At 47.8% G+C, this 17,598-nt stretch overlaps 1 long non-coding RNA gene across 1 annotated transcript in view; it reads right to left on the minus strand.

Moving 5' to 3' along the window:
• The window catches only part of LOC146856356 (uncharacterized), a 91,017-nt gene that overhangs the window by 12,814 nt on the left and 60,605 nt on the right, over positions 1-17,598 (minus strand). Inside the window, exon 2 of the long non-coding RNA XR_014980934.1 lies at positions 12,848-13,002. This is a non-coding gene — a long non-coding RNA (uncharacterized LOC146856356). The remainder of the gene's footprint in view (positions 1-12,847; positions 13,003-17,598) is intronic.

Genomic DNA, 17,598 nt, shown 5'->3' on the forward strand with positions numbered 1-17,598 from the left:
GTTCCGGGAGGCTTCAAGGAAGGCCAGCTTCTGGAGGGCGACTGTCCCACGTCGGATGAGGGTCGCTGCGGTGTTAGTGTCCCGATTGGATCCACTAAGCCTTGGCAACCGCAACCCACGCAAGATGAACAAAGCAGCTGCTGGTGCAGACCCACGAGGTCTGAGGGTGCTCTCCTTTGGAGAGAGCGCAGAGCAGGCCTGGAGCAACCAGGGGAACTCTTGGATGTGAAGATTGTCCTCCGCCAGGGCCCACAAGTCGAGAGACAAGGGACCGCGGAAGGCAGCCAAATGGAGTGCGTAAAAGGGCTCCCACGGGCCACCGGAGCGGGCTAGGGAGCTGAGATTTGGCACGAATGCTGCTTGAAGGTTGGCTCAGAAATGGGCCAAAGCACAACTTCCCCACTGGTCGGGGTCGTGTGCTATGCAAGAGGTGGCCGGGGTCTCGGGGTATGCAGGGATATCGGCACCCACGCGGTCCACGGTGCTCAGACTTGCTGTGCACGCTCACATGACTCTGGGATGCTCTGGAGACCCACCTCAAGGTTGCTGGAAGACGTCGAAGTTCATGAGAGCAGCGAAGTTCCAACCGGGTATCTTGCAGTCTTTCAGGTGCCTGCCAAGCAGGGGGATAACTCCTTTATCCCAAGGGAGATTTCTTCAGTCAGCTGGGCAGCAGCTCGTCGAAGGTCAGTTCTGTAAAGTTCTGGATTAATCTGAGGCTCTAGGGCCAGGTTATTCACATATATCCCCAAGATTAGGGGATGGTCCCAACAGGAGCCTACCAATCAGAGTAGAGGCGGGAAAGGGTGGCTACACCCACTCCCCTTTGTGTGTTTCCCGCCTGGGCGAGGGGCAGGATGCCCCTGAACCGGTTCCAGGCGGTGTATGCAGAATTGGGGCTCTGCAGCTGCCTACGTGCAACTCTGAAAGGACATTTGGTGCACCCACCCTGTTCCAATCCACATATCCTGTCTGGGGAGGTGCTGGCACCTCCCTGCCACAGGAGCCCTATTGTCCAGATGGCGAGGCTGGGGTTTTCCCCAGCAACAGCCAGCCAGAGTCGGTAGGTGGCGGACAGTAGCCATTTTGTGGTACATGTGCACTTAAATTGGTGTCTAAATTCTACCGCTTTTCCCATATCGCCCTCCTAGCAAGGGGGAATCGTACCCTCATGCCCATGGCTGGACTGGGGGTATGATTCCTTCATGTTTGACACCAAACACAATATGGTTCTGTGTAGCCATTCTCAAGTTATTGCGATGACGCGATTCACTTATAATGCGGTTAAGAGTATATGGTATGGCTACACTACAAACAACCCAGTAACGATTTTACGAAGATTGCAGAGAGGTCCTACTCACGTAGGGGTCCCCCCTCACACATACCTCAGCACCCAGCCCTGTAGGATTACCAGGGCCTGCCATAGAGGTGACCTATGAGAGCATATGTGTTGTAATGGTGTGGGATATAGGGTACCTACATCCCTGCAAGGGGTGCTAGCACCACCTTACCCAGACTACAGTAGTGGTCTGGTGGTGTCAGTTTGTGTGGCTGTCCCAGGGTGGCACAATAAGTGCTGCAGCCCTGGTAGGCCTACTGGGGGACCCATGCCCTGGGTACCTAGGGTACCATCTACAAGGGACTGGTAGTGTATGCCCAGCATCCAATTGGTTGGTACCTAGGGTACTCACATCGTTTAACAGAGGAAGCAGATAGGCTGGGGTCCTGGATAGCAGGGCCACAGCCTGGCTAAAGTCATAAAAACAGTCAAAACATCAGCAAAAAGTTGGGGGCAACTATGCAGTCGATGCCACTCTCCTACATAACCCCCCCCCCCCGCCAAACGCAGGGACATTAAACTAACCTTGACCAGTTGAGTCTTCATGTTCTAAGTGGAAATATCTGGAGAGGCCATCTGCATTGGCATGGTTGCTCCCAGGTCTATGTTCCACTGTATAGTCCATCCCCTGTAGGGAAATGGACCACCTGAGTAGTTTGGGGTTTTCACCCTTCATCTGTTTTAGCCATAAGAGGGGCTTATGGTCTGTCTGAACAATGAAGTGAGTGCCAAACAAGTATGGCCTCAGCTTCTTCAGGGCCCAGACCACAGCAAAGGCCTCCCTCTCTATGGCTGACCAACGTTTCTCTCTGGGGGTCAACCTTCTGCTAATAAAAGCTACTGGTTGATCCTGGCCCTCCTCATTCAGTTGTGATAACACAGCACCTACCCCCACCTCTGAAGCATCAGTTTGAACTATGAATTCTTTGGAGTAGTTGGGGCTTTGGAGCACTGGAGCAGAGCACATTGCCTGTTTAAGGTCATCAAAAGCTTTCTGACAGCTGACAGTCCACTGAACCTTTTTGGGCATCCTCTTGGAGGTGAGATCATTCAAGGGGGTCACTATGGATCCATATCCCTTTACAAATCTCCTATAATAACCAGTCAGGCCCAAGAAAGCTCGAACCTGAGTCTGGGTGGTTGGAGCAACCCAGTCCATGATGGTCTGGATTTTGCTCTGTAATGGCTGAACCTGGCCTCCACCTACAAGGTGTCCCAGGTATACAACCTGACTCTGCCCTATCTGGCACTTAGTAGCCTTGATAGTGAGCCCAGCCTTCTGCAGGGCTTCTAAAACTTTCCTCAGGTGGATCAGGTGATCTTCCCAGGTGGAGCTAAAGACAGCAATATCATCTAGATATGCTGCACTAAAGTCTTCCATGCCTGAGAGGACTTGGTTCACCAACCTTTGAAAAGTGGCAGGTGCATTTTTCAAACCAAAGGGCATCACAATAAATTGATAATGCCCACTAGGGGTAGAAAATGCTGTTTTGGCTTTTGCAGACTCAGCTAACCTTATCTGCCAGTAGCCAGCTGTCAGATCAAATGTGCTCAGATACTTGGCTGAGGCCAACCTATCTATGAGCTCATCTGCTCTGGGAATTGGATGAGCATCAGTCTTAGTGACTGCATTGAGTCCCCTGTAGTCTACACAGAACCTCATCTCTCTCTTACCACCCTGGGTGTGAGGTTTTGGTACCAGGACTACTGGGCTAGCCCAAGGGCTATCTGAGGGCTCAATCACTTCCAACTCCAACATCTTTTGGACTTCAGTCCTTATGCAGTCCCTGACATGATCAGGTTGCCTGTAGATTTTATTCTTGACAGGCAGACTGTCCCCAGTGTCCACTTCGTGAGTGCACCAGGTGGTCTGACTAGGAGTCAGAGAAAACATATGTCTGTAAGCTTGTAGAACCTGTCTACAGTCTGCTTGCTGCTGATCAGTGAGGCTGCCTGCCACGGCTACTCCATCAACTGACCCATCGTCAGGGTTCTGAGAGAGCAGGTCTGCGAGAGGGTCACTCTCCTCCTCCTGTCCCTCATCTGTTGCCATGAGCAAGCCCATGTCAGCCCTGTCCACATATGCTTTCAACCTATTCACATGAAGTACCCTGTGGGGACTTCTGGGAGTGCCAAGGTCTACCAGGTAGGTAACCTCTCCCTTTTTCTCCAAAATGGTATGGGGTCCACTCCACTTATCTTGGAGAGCTGCTGGGGCCACTGGCTCCAACACCCATACCTTCTGTCCTGGCTGGTACACCACCAGGACAGCCTTTTGGTCATGCCAGGCTTTCTGTAATTCCTGACTTGCCTCCAGGCTTTTAGTTGCCTTCTTCATATACTCAGCCATCCGGGAGCGGAGACCAAGTACATAGTCCACTATTTCCTGTTTAGGGGGTTTGAGAGGTTGCTCCCATCCCTCCTTCACTAGACAAAGTGGCCCTCTAACAGGATGGCCAAACAAAAGTTCAAAGGGGCTATAACCAACCCCCTTTTGTGGCATCTCTCTGTATGCAAAGAGAAGGCAGGGCAGAAGAACATCCCATTTTCGCCTAAGCTTTTCTGGGAGCCCTTTGATCATACCCTTTAAGGTCTTGTTGAACCTCTCAACAAGACCATTGCATTGTGGGTGGTAAGGGGTGGTGAACTTATAGTTAACCCCACACTCCTTCCACATTGCCTTCAGGTAACTACTCATAAAGTTTGTACCTCTGTCAGACAATTTCTCCTTAGGAATCCCCACCCTGGAGAAGACTCCAAGGAGGGCCCTTGCCACCACAGGAGCTGTGATGGTCCTAAGGGGAATAGCTTCTGGGTATCTAGTGGCATGATCCACTACCACTAGAATGAACCTGTGCCCAGATGCTGTTGGTGGGTCCAGGGGACCAACAATGTCAATCCCCACCTGCTCAAAGGGCACCCCCACCACAGGCAATGGTATCAGGGGGGCCTTTGTGGATTTACCTGCCTTGCCACTTGCCTGGCAGGTAATGCAAGAGCTGCAAAAGCTCTTACAGTCTTCACTCATGTGGGGCCAATGAAAGTGAGGGACAATTCTGTCCCAAGTCTTATTTTGGCCCAGGTGTCCTGCTAAGGGAATATCATGGGCCAGTGTGAGCAGGAAGCCCCTAAACTTTTGAGGTATGACCAACCTCCTGGCTGCACCAGGCTTGGGGTCTCGACCTTCAGAGTAAAGGAGCCCTTCATCCCAATAAATCTTATGGGTCCCACTGGCATTCCCTGCAGCCTCAGCAGCAGCTTGCTGTCTGAGGGGTTCAAGAGTGGGGCAGCTCTGCTGCTCCAGGCTCAAGTCTGCCCTAGAAGGTCCCCCTGCCCCCAAGAACTCAACCTGATCAGGTTCTAGTTCCTCTGGGGCAGTTCCTTCATCAGGAGCTAGATCCTCTTCTGCTAAACGAGTCTCTACAGACTGATCCTGGGGGGAAGGCTCTGCCTTACCCCTGCTACTCCTCCTCTTGGAAGGTCCTTGGTCTATTTTTCCAGGATCCAAGGCCTGTTCAGTTCCTGTCAGCTTTGCTTTTGACCTTGTCAGGGCAAATACTTCTGCTGGTATACCCAACATTGCTGCATGGGTACTTAGCTCCACCTCAGCCCATGCTGAGGTCTCCAAATCATTCCCTAGTAAACATTCAACAGGTAGGTCTGCACTCACCACAACTTTCGTGAGGCCAGTTACCCCTCCCCAGGAGAAGTTCACAACAGCTAGAGCATGGTCTGTACTAACGTTGCTAGCATTGGTCACTTGGTATATCTCTCCAAGTATGATCTGGCTAGGGTCTACAAGGTCCTTAGTCACCATAGTGACACTAGCCCCTGTATCCCTGTAAGCTAGTGACTCCCTTCCATTTATGGTTGGCTGTTGTCTGTATTTGCCCAGACCACTGGGGCTCACAAACAGGGACAAGTCCCCATCACAAACTAGAACAGCCTGAGTAGGAGTTCTGACTAGGCCAGAGTCCTCTCCAGATCCCAGGGTCAACCCTACTATGCCCTTGTTCTGTGCACCAACACCTATAACTGTACTAGGGGGAACAGGAGCCTTAGGGGCAGGTGTGGTGCTTTTGGAGTCTTTGGCCTTATTACAATCTGAAGTCCAATGGGTTTTCTGTTTACAGTTTTTACACCATGGCTTCCTTGGTTGTTTGGGTTTGTTGTTTTGGGTATTCTCAGATGCTGCTTTTTGGGGGCCTGTTGAAGACTGCTGGTCTTTTCCCTTTTCCCCACCCTTGTCAGAGTTCTTGGCATCTTCCTTTTTAGTTGCACCTCCCAAGGGCTGGACCTTCTGCTTAATCCTGGTTCTGACCCATTTGTCTGCCTTCTTTCCCAATTCTTGGGGAGAGGTCAGATCAGAGTCAACCAGGTGCTGATGTAAGAGCTGATTCTGACAATTATTAAGGATCTGCTCCCTCATTATAAGATTGTATAATCCTGTATAATCATTTACTTTACTGCCAGTTAACCAACCTTCCAGTGCCTTGGTTGCACAATCCACAAAGTCTACCCAATCTTGATTTTGTGCTTTCTGGGTGTCTCTGAACTTATGTCTGTATTGATCAGTGGTTAAGCCAAACCCATCTATTAAAGCAGCCTTCAAGATATAGTAATCATCTGCATCCTCTTCTCTTACAGAGAGGAGCTTGTCTCTACCTTTATCTGAAAAGGAGAGCCACAGGATTGCTGCCCACTGCTCTACTGGGACCCCCTGTACTCTACAGGCCCTCTCAAGAGCATATATCCATTTGTGGATGTCATCCCCATTCTGATAGGGGGGCACAATCTTGTGGAGGTTCCTATTGTCAGGGACTTTCTCTCTAACTCTAGGGGTCTCCTTACTGCCACCAGGGGTCTCTAGACCCCACTTCATTTAAGCTTTCTGAAGCTCCAGGGCTTCCCTGTCCAATGCTAACTGTTCTCTTTTAAGCTGAAGCTTAGCCTGCTCAAATTTGATCAGTCTGCATTTCCTCTCATGAGAGGATTCTCTTCTCCGAGAAGAGGCAGAGGACCCTTTGGATCTCCCAGAATGGTTGGATCCCACTGAGGGGGATCTGTTCCTTCTTGGATCCACCACTCTCCTTTTAGGGATGGAGGGAGTGCCTCTTGGGCCATCACCTCCATGTTGTGAGTGGTTTGTTTCTTCCAGGTCAGGACTTTCATCCTCTTCCTGGTCCTCATCAGAGTCCCCTACTGGAGGGTCCTCTTCTGATGGATGCCCACCCAACCTGTCTACCCCACCAGACCCTATGGTCTCCATAAAGTCTGCTATGAGCAGGATTTCCCTGAGGCGTTGGGTGTTGGCACCTTTGTTTGTCTTCAGTTTTCTAAGGGTGCACATCTCCCTGAGCTCAGCAAAGGAGAGATGATCATACTTATCGACTGGGACCCTTTGGGGTCCTTCCAGAGCCTTAGTGGCACCTGCACCTGAAGACATGTCTAGTGTAGTGATAGTGGTGTATCTACCTACACTAAGTGTGGCCTACTGAACCCTCTCTTGAGTTGTAGTCAAGGTGTGCTATACCCTCTACACACAACTCTAAGTTCAGTAGAACGTATTGTATTCTAGCTTGAATTTATATGTACCTTTGGTACCAAGTGGCTTTCACTTTAGAAATTCAATTTGTTATCTGGTAAAACAATGGCAAGCTTGAATCCAACCGCTGCACACCAATGTGAGAAGTTGGCCTGGCATATGCTGTTCCTAGTTATAGGGACACCTTGCACCAGTCCAATTCGACTCTTATTGATGATAGGTTTAAGACAACCTTTAAAGAAAGCTATCCTAGTGGTAGCTGTGGAGAGCAGCCTTCAGGCTAAGTCTTGAAGGAGTGTTAGGCTTATTGTTTTACCATAATAAGCTCTTGAATAACCAAATGAAAGAGTAGCCCACACAGGTATATATATATATAAAATATATGTATTTATTCTAGACAGAATCCCACAGTCACTTTATGTGACTAGTGGCAAAGTTACACTTCAAACAAGCATTTATAAACACAATAAATAGCACAGAAATCAATGGGCCCCAGGGGGGGACCAAACCATATACTAAAATAGTGGTATAAGAACCACGACAATTCTACAGGCAATGCCTAGGGCATTCAGGATCGCTTGGCCCTTCAGAATCCACCCACAGTTAAGAGGAAGGGGACCCATGGAAGACGCGTGCAGTGCAAAGAGCTGCTATCGGGATCGCAATGTTAGCCTATGGAGAATGTCGCGGTTGAATATTTACAGTTTAAAGACACTTCTAGCAGTAGTACAAAGTTAAGGCTTGAGACTTAAGGCTTTGGAGAGCCCACCACCACGGGAGTACCGAAGTACCACTGTTACCTGCCCCAGGGAAGCCGGGTGCATAGGTCGATTCTGGTGTCGGGTCGTGGGCTGATTTTCAATGGAAAAGGAGTCCAAACTGCTGCTAGCTGAAAGCGTCGATGAAGTCGTGAAGATCTAAGATGTAGAAAATGTAGAGAAGAACCTGAAAGCAGAGGGGACAGAGTCTGGGTCACGGCACAGTGACCTGGGGGCTCACAGCAAGGAGCCCTTCGATGTTGGGTGCTTCAGGTGAGGAAGATGCAGCTTGGCTCTGCAGTCACGGGTTCCGGGAGGCTTCAAAGAAGGCCAGCTTCTGGATGGCGACTGTCCCACGTCGGATGAGGGTCGCTGCGGTGTTAGTGTCCCGATTGGATCCACTAAGCCTTGGCAACCGCAACCCACGCAAGATGAACAAAGCAGCTGCTGGTGCAGACCCACGAGGTCTGAGGGTGCTCTCCTTTGGAGAGAGCGCAGAGCAGGCCTGGAGCAACCAGGGGAACTCTTGGATGTGAAGATTGTCCTCCGCCAGGGCCCACAAGTCAAGAGACAAGGGACCGCGGAAGGCAGCCAAATGGAGTGCGTAAAAGGGCTCCCACGGGCCACCGGAGCGGGCTAGGGAGCTGAGATTTGGCACGGATGCTGCTTGAAGGTTGGCTCAGAAATGGGCCAAAGCACAACTTCCCCACTGGTCGGGGTCGTGTGCTATGCAAGAGGTGGCCGGGGTCTCGGGGTATGCAGGGATCTCGGCACCCACGCGGTCCACGGTGCTCAGACTTGCTGTGCACGCTCACAGGACTCTGGGATGCTCTGGAGACCCACCTCAAGGTTGCTGGAAGACGTCGAAGTTCGTGAGAGCAGCGAAGTTCCAACTGGGTATCTTGCAGTCTTTCAGGTGCCTGCCAAGCAGGGGGATAACTCCTTTATCCCAAGGGAGATTTCTTCAGTCAGCTGGGCAGCAGCTCGTCGAAGGTCAGTTCTGTAAAGTTCTGGATTAATCTGAGGCTCTGGGGCCAGGTTATTCACATATATCCCCAAGATTAGGGGATGGTCCCAACAGGAGCCTACCAATCAGAGTAGAGGCGGAAAAGGGTGGCTACACCCACTCCCCTTTGTGTGTTTCCCGCTTGGGCGAGGGGCAGGATGCCCCTGAACCGGTTCCAGGCGGTGTATGCAGAATTGGGGCTCTGCAGCTGCCTACGTGCAACTCTGAAAGGACATTTGGTGCACCCACCCTGTTCCAATCCACATATCCTGTCTGGGGAGGTGCTGGCACCTCCCTGCCACAGGAGCCCTATTGTCCAGATGGCGAGGCTGGGGTTTTCCCCAGCAACAGCCAGCCAGAGTCGTGTAGGTGGCGGACAGTAGCCATTTTGTGGTACATGTGCACTTTTAAATTGGTGTCTAAATTCTACCGCTTTTCCCATATCGCCCTCCTAGCAAGGGGGAATCGTACCCTCATGCCCATGGCTGGACTGGGGGTATGATTCCTTCATGTTTGACACCAAACACGATATGGTTCTGTGTAGCCATTCTCAAGTTATTGCGATAACGCGATTCACTTATAATGCGGTTAAGAGTATATGGTATGGCTACACTACAAACAACCCAGTAACAATTTTACGAAGGTTGCAGAGAGGTCCTACTCATGTAGGGGTCCCCCCTCACACATACCTCAGCACCCAGCCCTGAAGGCTTACCAGGGCCTGCCATAGGGGTGACCTATGAGAGCATATGTGTTGTAATGGTGTGGGATATAGGGTACCTACATCCCTGTAAGGGGTGCTAGCACCACCTTACCCAGACTACAGTAGTGGTCTGGTGGTGTCAGTTTGTGTGGCTGTCCCAGGGTGGCACAATAAGTGCTGCAGCCCTGGTAGGCCTACTGGGGGACCCATGCCCTGGGTACCTAGGGTACGATCTACAAGGGACTGGTAGGGTATGCCCAGCATCCAATTGGTTGGTACCTAGGGTACTCATATCGTTTAACAGAGGAAGCAGATAGGCTGGGGTCCTGGATAGCAGGGCCACAGCCTGGCTAAAGTCATAAAAACAGTCAAAACATCAGCAAAAAGTTGGGGGCAACTATGCAGTCGATGCCACTCTCCTACACTAACAGACCGACAATCCGAGCTATAGATCTCAACGACACAAGCTGTTTGTGTGAAATCAATCTCAACTCCCGTTTGATCGTTCTGATCTTCTGAAGCGGCAAGAGCAGTTGGCAAGAGAGGGAATTGATCAGAAAACCCAGAAATTCCATCGACTGCGAGGGACGGAAAATAGACTTCTGAGGATTCACTAAAAATCCGAGTGACTGTAAGAGATCTATTGACCATTCCAAATGGAGCATTAACAGACGGGGACACTGAGCCATGATGAGAATGTCGTCCAGATAGATTATCAGACGAACACCCCGAGCTCGCAGTGACTCCACCACAGGCCTCAGAAGCTTCGTGAAGCACCAAGGTGCTGACGAGAGGCCGAACGGGAGAACCTTGAACTCGAACCAGACCCCTTGCCATTGAAATTGGAGAAACCGGCGATGAGGACCGTAAATGTGAATCGACAAATACGCATCCTTCAGATCGAGACGGACCATCCAGTCCCCTTCCTGAAGAATATCCCTCAAAAGATGGATGCCCTCCATCTTGAAGTGGCGATAGACAATCCAGCCGTTGAACTCCTTTAGGTTGAGAACTAACCTGGAACCGCCTCCTTTTTTCTTAACTAGAAAGACGTTGCTGGAAAAACCCTGAGGATGACGGGAAGACCGAACAATAGCCCCTTTCCTCAGGAGGGAGTCTATTTCCGCGGAAATAATCGCCTGATCGTGAAGGGAAGAAACTGGGGGAGAAGGAGGGAAGGGTTGACTTGGGCAACTGAAAAACTCTATTCTGAAACCTTTGACAGTCTCTAACACCCATGCATCGCTGGAGATCAAAAGCCAATTGGGAAGAAAAAACTGAATCCTGCCCCCCAACACGACTTCTGTAGCCGAGAGCAAGCTCACCTGAAGCGGAGGAATCGTGATGTCCTCCTTGATCACCGCCATAGCGTCCTTTCCGGAATTGGTGTCGACCTTTACGGGATGGGTAGAAGGAAGGCTTGTTGGTGGTGTAGTTGGGATCTTGACCTCCTCCACGGTGGGACTGGAAACCACGCTGGGTGGATTGGGTAAAACCGCGGCCGAACGATCGTCCCCTATATCTTCCGGCCCGTCCAAAAACCGGACGAAAAGCCCGTCTAATAGAAGCTTGAGCCTTGTCAAGGCCACTGAAAGTGGACACAAATTTCGTTAGTTCATTAAGGAAAGGATGCCCGAACAATAAAACCTGCGGCAAAGGACCAGATTCAGAAGAGGAGAGTTCTGCCAACTTTGGGTCCAACTTCAACAATATAGAACGTCTGCGCTCACAATTGGCGTATCCCAATTGGCAAATAGCCCTTTGAGCCCAACCAATCAGGTCACCTGGGTCAATGGCGGAGGAAGACTCCTTGGCCCGAAAGCCTAAGTCCAATATTTTTGTGAGAGGTCCCAGTAAGTCCAGTAACTTATCTTGACAAGAGCGCCATGCTCTATCAATGCCTCTTTTTGGGTCCTTGGCATATTTTTAAAGATATGTCACCATAGTGGGATCCACCTCAGGAGTGTCCGCCAATTTTTCTGCTAAATCAGGCCGTGGACACTCAGATCGGAGACGGGTACGCACATCCTTGTCAAAAGGTTGACGAATGTGTGTCTGGACGTACTCCGCCACCTCCTGAGACGGGAGCCAAGAAGAAGAATTAGGATGCATGATGTCGGAAGGTTCAAAGGTAAGAAGTTGGGGATGCGACGGCGCATCAACAAAATGCTCCTCCCGAGCCCTCTTACAAGGAGGAGGGGAAGCAACCTCATGGTCAGAGGAGGAAGAAGGAGAGGTACCATCATCGTCTGTCTGGCGAGCTGGAGGGGACGAAGGCTCCCTGGAAGGCTGACCATAGGAATACTCAGAAGAGAGGGCCTTAGCAAGCTTTACAAAATCAGACTTATGCGGATTAGCCATTTTGGAAGATTTAGAAGACCTGGAGGACTGTGAAGATTTTGAAGATTTAGGCAGCCAACCCTGCTGCACCGCATATTGGGACAAATTATGTTTTAAGGGTGTAATAGCGCGAACCAGCGCTTTATTCACTGACTTTTGAACACCCACGTCAAGAGCCTCTACTAAATCCTGTTCCATAGAACCAGAGGCTTCCTCATCATCATAATATTAATATTCATCTTCCTCAAAATATTCAGCCATGGCAGTACCTGGCGCTAATAAAGCCCACAAGAGGAAGTAATAATCACAGGAAAAATCAATATGCCAAAGCACAATGAGGGGGGAGAGGCAGAACCCCGTAGGCAAGACCAAACAACAGGTGAAATAACCTGAAATATTTAAATGTGGAGGGAGGGCTTGCCAATAATTATAAGCCACTCTAGGCAGCGCCTATGCAGTATTATCCAGCCCCAACTGTGTCAGAAATACAGCAGGACGTCAATAGGGGCAAGAAAACAGGCTGTGGGCATACAAGCAAAAGAAGCGCTGCTCCCGCGCTGATTTTCTGAGGAGAAACTTTGTTTGTCAACAAAGAAATGGCCGCCACGCATGCGCGGTAACGGCCGCCTGAATTCATCAAAAGAAAAGACTACGCGACATGCACAAAGCCTTCAGCCCCGTTTTCTCCCACTCCACTTAATTAATGAGGCGCGGGCGCACCGCGCCCGAACCGGAGAGGCAGACACACGCTCCCTGCAACGCTGAAGCGAAGTATGCAAACCCAGTCACACACTCGACCGCAATAAGCAAAACGGAATGCGCACACCGCCAGTAAAGCAAAACACAACGCTAAGTTCAGTAATAGTAATGCCGCACTGCAGCAATGAAGTATAGAGAAAATAGCAGTAGAATAGAAATAATAATGCACTTAACTGGCTGCGGATCAGCAAAGAAAGAGGATGTGGTATTCTCTTGGTGACCTTTTATACAAAGACACTCTATGGTTATTACGTCATACCCAGTGGGTTCATGGGTATTGTAGTCTAGGTTTTATTTTATTGTAATATGATTGGCTGCTGAGCAATTTCTTAGTAAAGAAATGAGAAGCATAATCGGAGCCTCCGGTCCTGACATAAAATTCCAGTTCAACGCTTACCTGACTCCTCCTCGATCCTCGGCGTCATCTTCCTTCAAACTGTTTCTCCTGCACCCCCCGGACCTGCATAACTGGATGCCTTCCACAGTGATTCAGAGCAGATGCTCTTGAAGAAAAGACCGGACTTCTGCAGTGACCCTTTCGGCTCTAAAGACCTGAAATGGACAAAGGACAAAGGTGATGTATTTGTCCTAGAAACTGAAAGAAGGTATCAATCGGTGAGTAAACAACCGGCAAAACTTTCTGAAAGGCATTATTATTTAATGAAAAAATTTTTTGAAGCGCGCATTTAATTTTTGTTCAAAGACAATTTCAAAGAAGATAATTCCAGAAGGAGCATTATTAAGACTGATTTACTTATGGAGCCATTTTCTCTTCTTGGAAAAAATACATTATTACAAAAAGCACTTCAGAAATAATCAAGGAGCTTTGATAAGCAAAGACAGACATTTGCATGGAACTTATAAACTCTGCATATTATTTCATTTAGGTACAGCACCATTCTTTTGAGAGAAGATACCGTTATTATTATAATCATTGTAATAGGTTTAGTTCATGCAATGTTTATTAAGTTTTTGGGATATTATTGTATTCTTTGTTTTGCAGAAAAACAATTAGTAGAAGAAAAAGGCATTTGATCAGAAACTTAAAGCTACTAGAGAGAACTTACCTGCTATTCAGATGTTTCATTAGGTATTAATAATGATACAGCTTGAGTATGTTATTTGAACATTGTTAAAAGCAAAGAATTATAATTACTTTCTGATATGATTATATATCCTATTGTAGAAGTCTTCAGAACCCTCCAAGATTAAGAAGTGAATGTCAGTTGAAAAACGGAACAGAAGAAATTCGTAGTGACTGAAGCAGACGCAGTACATTCACACCGAAGACTCAACATCTCTTTTTCTCTCATTCCCATTCCCTCTTTCCCCCTGGGGTCTCTCTGAGGGGCCGAGTTCTTTTTGAGGCTTCTGTGGCTCGGAGAGGGTTCGGGGAGATTGGAGTTTGTTCGTCGTCAACAAAGAGCCAGGAGATTCAGGTGGGTGCTTATCTTGACAGGTATTCAAGTTGATCTAAGATCTCCCTGACCTGTTTTTTAGCTTCCTGTTTTATTGGAAACTGTCTTTGTGGAGTTGGAGTAGATTTTAGTGGTATCACGTGGTGAGTTGACTCTTTATTCCACCCAACATAGTTGTGATATAGTGCAGGGGCACGTGCTACTGCACACTCCCGTGCATATGTATGTTTTAAGTATATGGGGACAAGTTCGGAAAAATCTGGCGGAATTACCGTTTCTTCCTTTGGGCAATCCATAACAATTTCAGGTGGCTAATCTCTTTCAGCTAAAAGGATGCCATAGCCAAAAGTTAGGTTCTTCCAAAAAAGATCTTTAATTTTCCTGGGCTTGTCCCCCTCCATTTGGAGTGTTATTTCATGTAACCTATGGGAGACGCTAACCCTAGTATCAGGTGTTTCCACTGTGATATGTTCATTCAGCTCCGCTGTCACCAGAAATTCCATCAGGTTCTGGCGAGCTATTGTTACTTCTGCTGCACTGTCTAGCATCGTCAGAGCCCAATCCCCGTTCAGTATTTGAGTCCTCAGGATTCTTGGCATCTCTGATCTTAAAACCTGCTACTTTCTTCTTTTTAAATTGAGGATTTGATTGTGGTTTTTCTTCTTTCTTTGAAGTGTATTCAGAAGCGCTTTGCATGTCTCTGGACTTTTTGCGCTTGTCTTGTATATGTGTTCTGATTGTCCTTCCCTCTCGGAGTTTTTCGATGAACCCTGAAAGGAATGAGAGGAACGTGTATCAGTGTCCTAATACCTGTCAGGTTTTTTAATGTTATCTCTATTCCTATGGTTATACCTCCTTTCGGAGGGCTCTTGTTGAGGAGACCTACCTCTAGATTGAGATCTATTCTCTCTATTTTTTGTTGTTTGTTATTATCCCATTTCTTCTTTGAAGAAGCAGGAGTTTGCTTGGTGTTATTCTTTTCGGGACCACCCATCAGTTGTGGTTTTACTGCTCTAGCTCCCAAACTATCTCTACCTAATTCAGCATAGGTGTCTTCTAAAATCTTGGGTAATTCACATTCTTGTTGTAAAGGAGTGAAGTCCCTCAGGCGTTGGCGTATTGTCACTGCTGCTGCCTCCCCTTTAATGTTTGCTAATATTATAGCTGATACCTGGGCAAAATTATCTAGTAATTTCATCCCTAAGTCCAGAGCAGGTTCTGCTCCATACTCGTCCTGTATTTTTCTTAATACATCTGGTATAACTGCTAATGACGGGATACCATGACACCTGATATATATGGCAGCGAAGACTGTACTCCAAATGGTACAGTCCTCTATCTGGGGAGTTATCCCCATGGGCAAGCAGATTGTTAGCATTCTTTGTTTTTCTTGTGGGCTGGTGTGTGGAAATACTGCCTCTAGCGTTATTTTTTTAGCTATCCAGAATGGCATCTGTTCACGTTTAGTGGGCATTTTACCCATGACTGCATGTAACGTTTGTGGTGTTATTTTAGTTGTGCATGTTTGAATTGGTCCTGTTGGTATAGCCTTGGCTGGCTGCAGTATGAGTGTTCTCATCACAAACTGTGTCATGTTTCTGTAAAGTCTTATTAGTTCTTTATGAAGATCACGTAAGTCTCCTGCTGGCATTGTGTCAATGTCAGGATGTGGTGTATAGGCCATTAGTACTGTTCATGTTGCACCGTCTATTCCCAGCAGACCGAGTCTTACTTTATCTCTTGTACGGGCAAGGGCGCCTTTAAACCAGTTTATATGATCCTGGTAGGTGAGCGGAACTTCAATGTCCTCATACGGACAATATTCGTTCGGTATGTCATCGTCCATACAATAATGCAATGTGTTTGTTTGTGCATCTGCTTGTGGGAATTTAACCCATAAATAGTATACCTCTTTTCTATATGATTTGTGTGCCTCAATCACAAAGGTTACTGGCCCACCCCTAGCTGTTAAACCATATGCTGCTAGTTTTAGGGTGATGGCATTTCTAACATTTTCCGAAATTTGTATTGCATCTCCTTCTTCGGCTCAGAGATTTAGTGCACACACAGCGTCATACTGCTCAGTTATTGTTTTTTGTGTGGAGAGTTCTTCAAAGGAACTGAGATAAGGTTTTATCCACAATAGGAACAATGTGTCCATCAAGCTTGATTAACCAACATCCAATACATAGGATTTGCTTACTCAGCTGTGGCGGACTTTTGCTCCCTCTCACTTCAGACTTCTCTGTGGAAATGTGAGTTGGGGTCTCTGAGAATAGCAAGACTGAAATACTCAGATTTGACTGTTAAATAAGTACCCAACCAACACTTGCGGCGCCATGTCGCATAGTTCCTAAAAAGCCTATATAGGATCTGCACGTTTAGACAACATACACTGTAGGATTGATGCCAGACTGATTCTAGACACCCCTACCGGGTATGTTAGCCTGTATACCAGCTAGCTCACAGTGCCACTAGAAACCCCTCTTACCAAGGAGAGAATAGTTCTTGGCAACTATCAAACATGACAACTCTGAACCCTCAGGACCGTGGAAACAGTGTAATACTTTTCGTTCAGTCACTCCTGCTCACTTAGTCTCGGAGAGATACACAGAATAAACAGTATGGACGTTTTCCAATAAGCATTTATTGAACAGTTGTTATTCTAGTGTAGAATAGATGTGCTGAAACAACCACTAGACAGAAACAAATATAAATGATTAGTAGCACTAAAAAAGTAAAAGGATGGTAGATTTCTGCCATTGTGCTAAAACCATGAATACAGGCAGGTATGTAAAATACATGACAATAAAATACATACTCCTACGATGTGGCGTAACTGGATGTATCGAAGTGTACCTGGCATGTGTGTAGGTGTTAAGCCAAGAATCCCTCTCGGATAAAGTCAACCCCATTACCTGAAGTGAGAGACTGTGGAACCCCGTCTTGGTCTCGAGTTGGAAACCCCACAAGGGATGTCAGACCACTGTGTGCTGGAGTATCATGCAGGAGCCTCGTGTCAATGTGTCGGCATGGAAGTCCTTGTTCTCCTCTCCCTATCTCAGCAAGATGTGATGTTTATATACCGAAAGGTGTCCCCAGGGTTTCTACCTTGCTGTGCCATCGTTGGGCTTAGGATGACGTCTGGAATTAACTTTATAAATAGTAATTATGCAGGAGATGGTAGTCCTGCTGAGTTTCCAAGAATCCTCATGCATAATGTATGAGGCTTTTACTAGGGAAAATTCTGCGTTTTGTGTGCAGTGTCGTATCCAGGTAAAAGGTCAGTACCCAAGAACTGTTATGTGTGTAATGTAGGGGAGAATATAGGTGGAAGGTTAGGATGTTACCTGAGCCTATATTGGGATACCAATATGGAATATAACACAGAGAACTATGTGAAAGAATTTTTTTTAAATTACTGCTAGTGCCGTGAAAGAGTGGAGGGAGGGAGCAGGAAGCAGTGGCAAGTGGGTAGGGTGATCAATGCTTTAGGTTTAGAGGAGATGAAAAAAGAAAACAAAAATTAAAAAGTCAGGATGAGGAGGAGAGAACAACAAGCAGCACATGGAATGGGGATGATTACTGAAAGGGAGAAGCAGCACAGGAGAGAGCAGGCATGGCTAGAAAGGAAGGACTAGCACAGAGAATGCAGCATGTGGCTATTTGATGAGTGGGGAAACATCACAGGAGAGATCAGAAAAACACTTGAGCTCCCCTTAATGTGAGC

The sequence above is a fragment of the Triturus cristatus genome, chromosome 4_1, assembly GCF_964204655.1.
Source record: "Triturus cristatus chromosome 4_1, aTriCri1.1, whole genome shotgun sequence".
NCBI classification, from domain to species: Eukaryota; Metazoa; Chordata; class Amphibia; order Caudata; family Salamandridae; genus Triturus; species Triturus cristatus.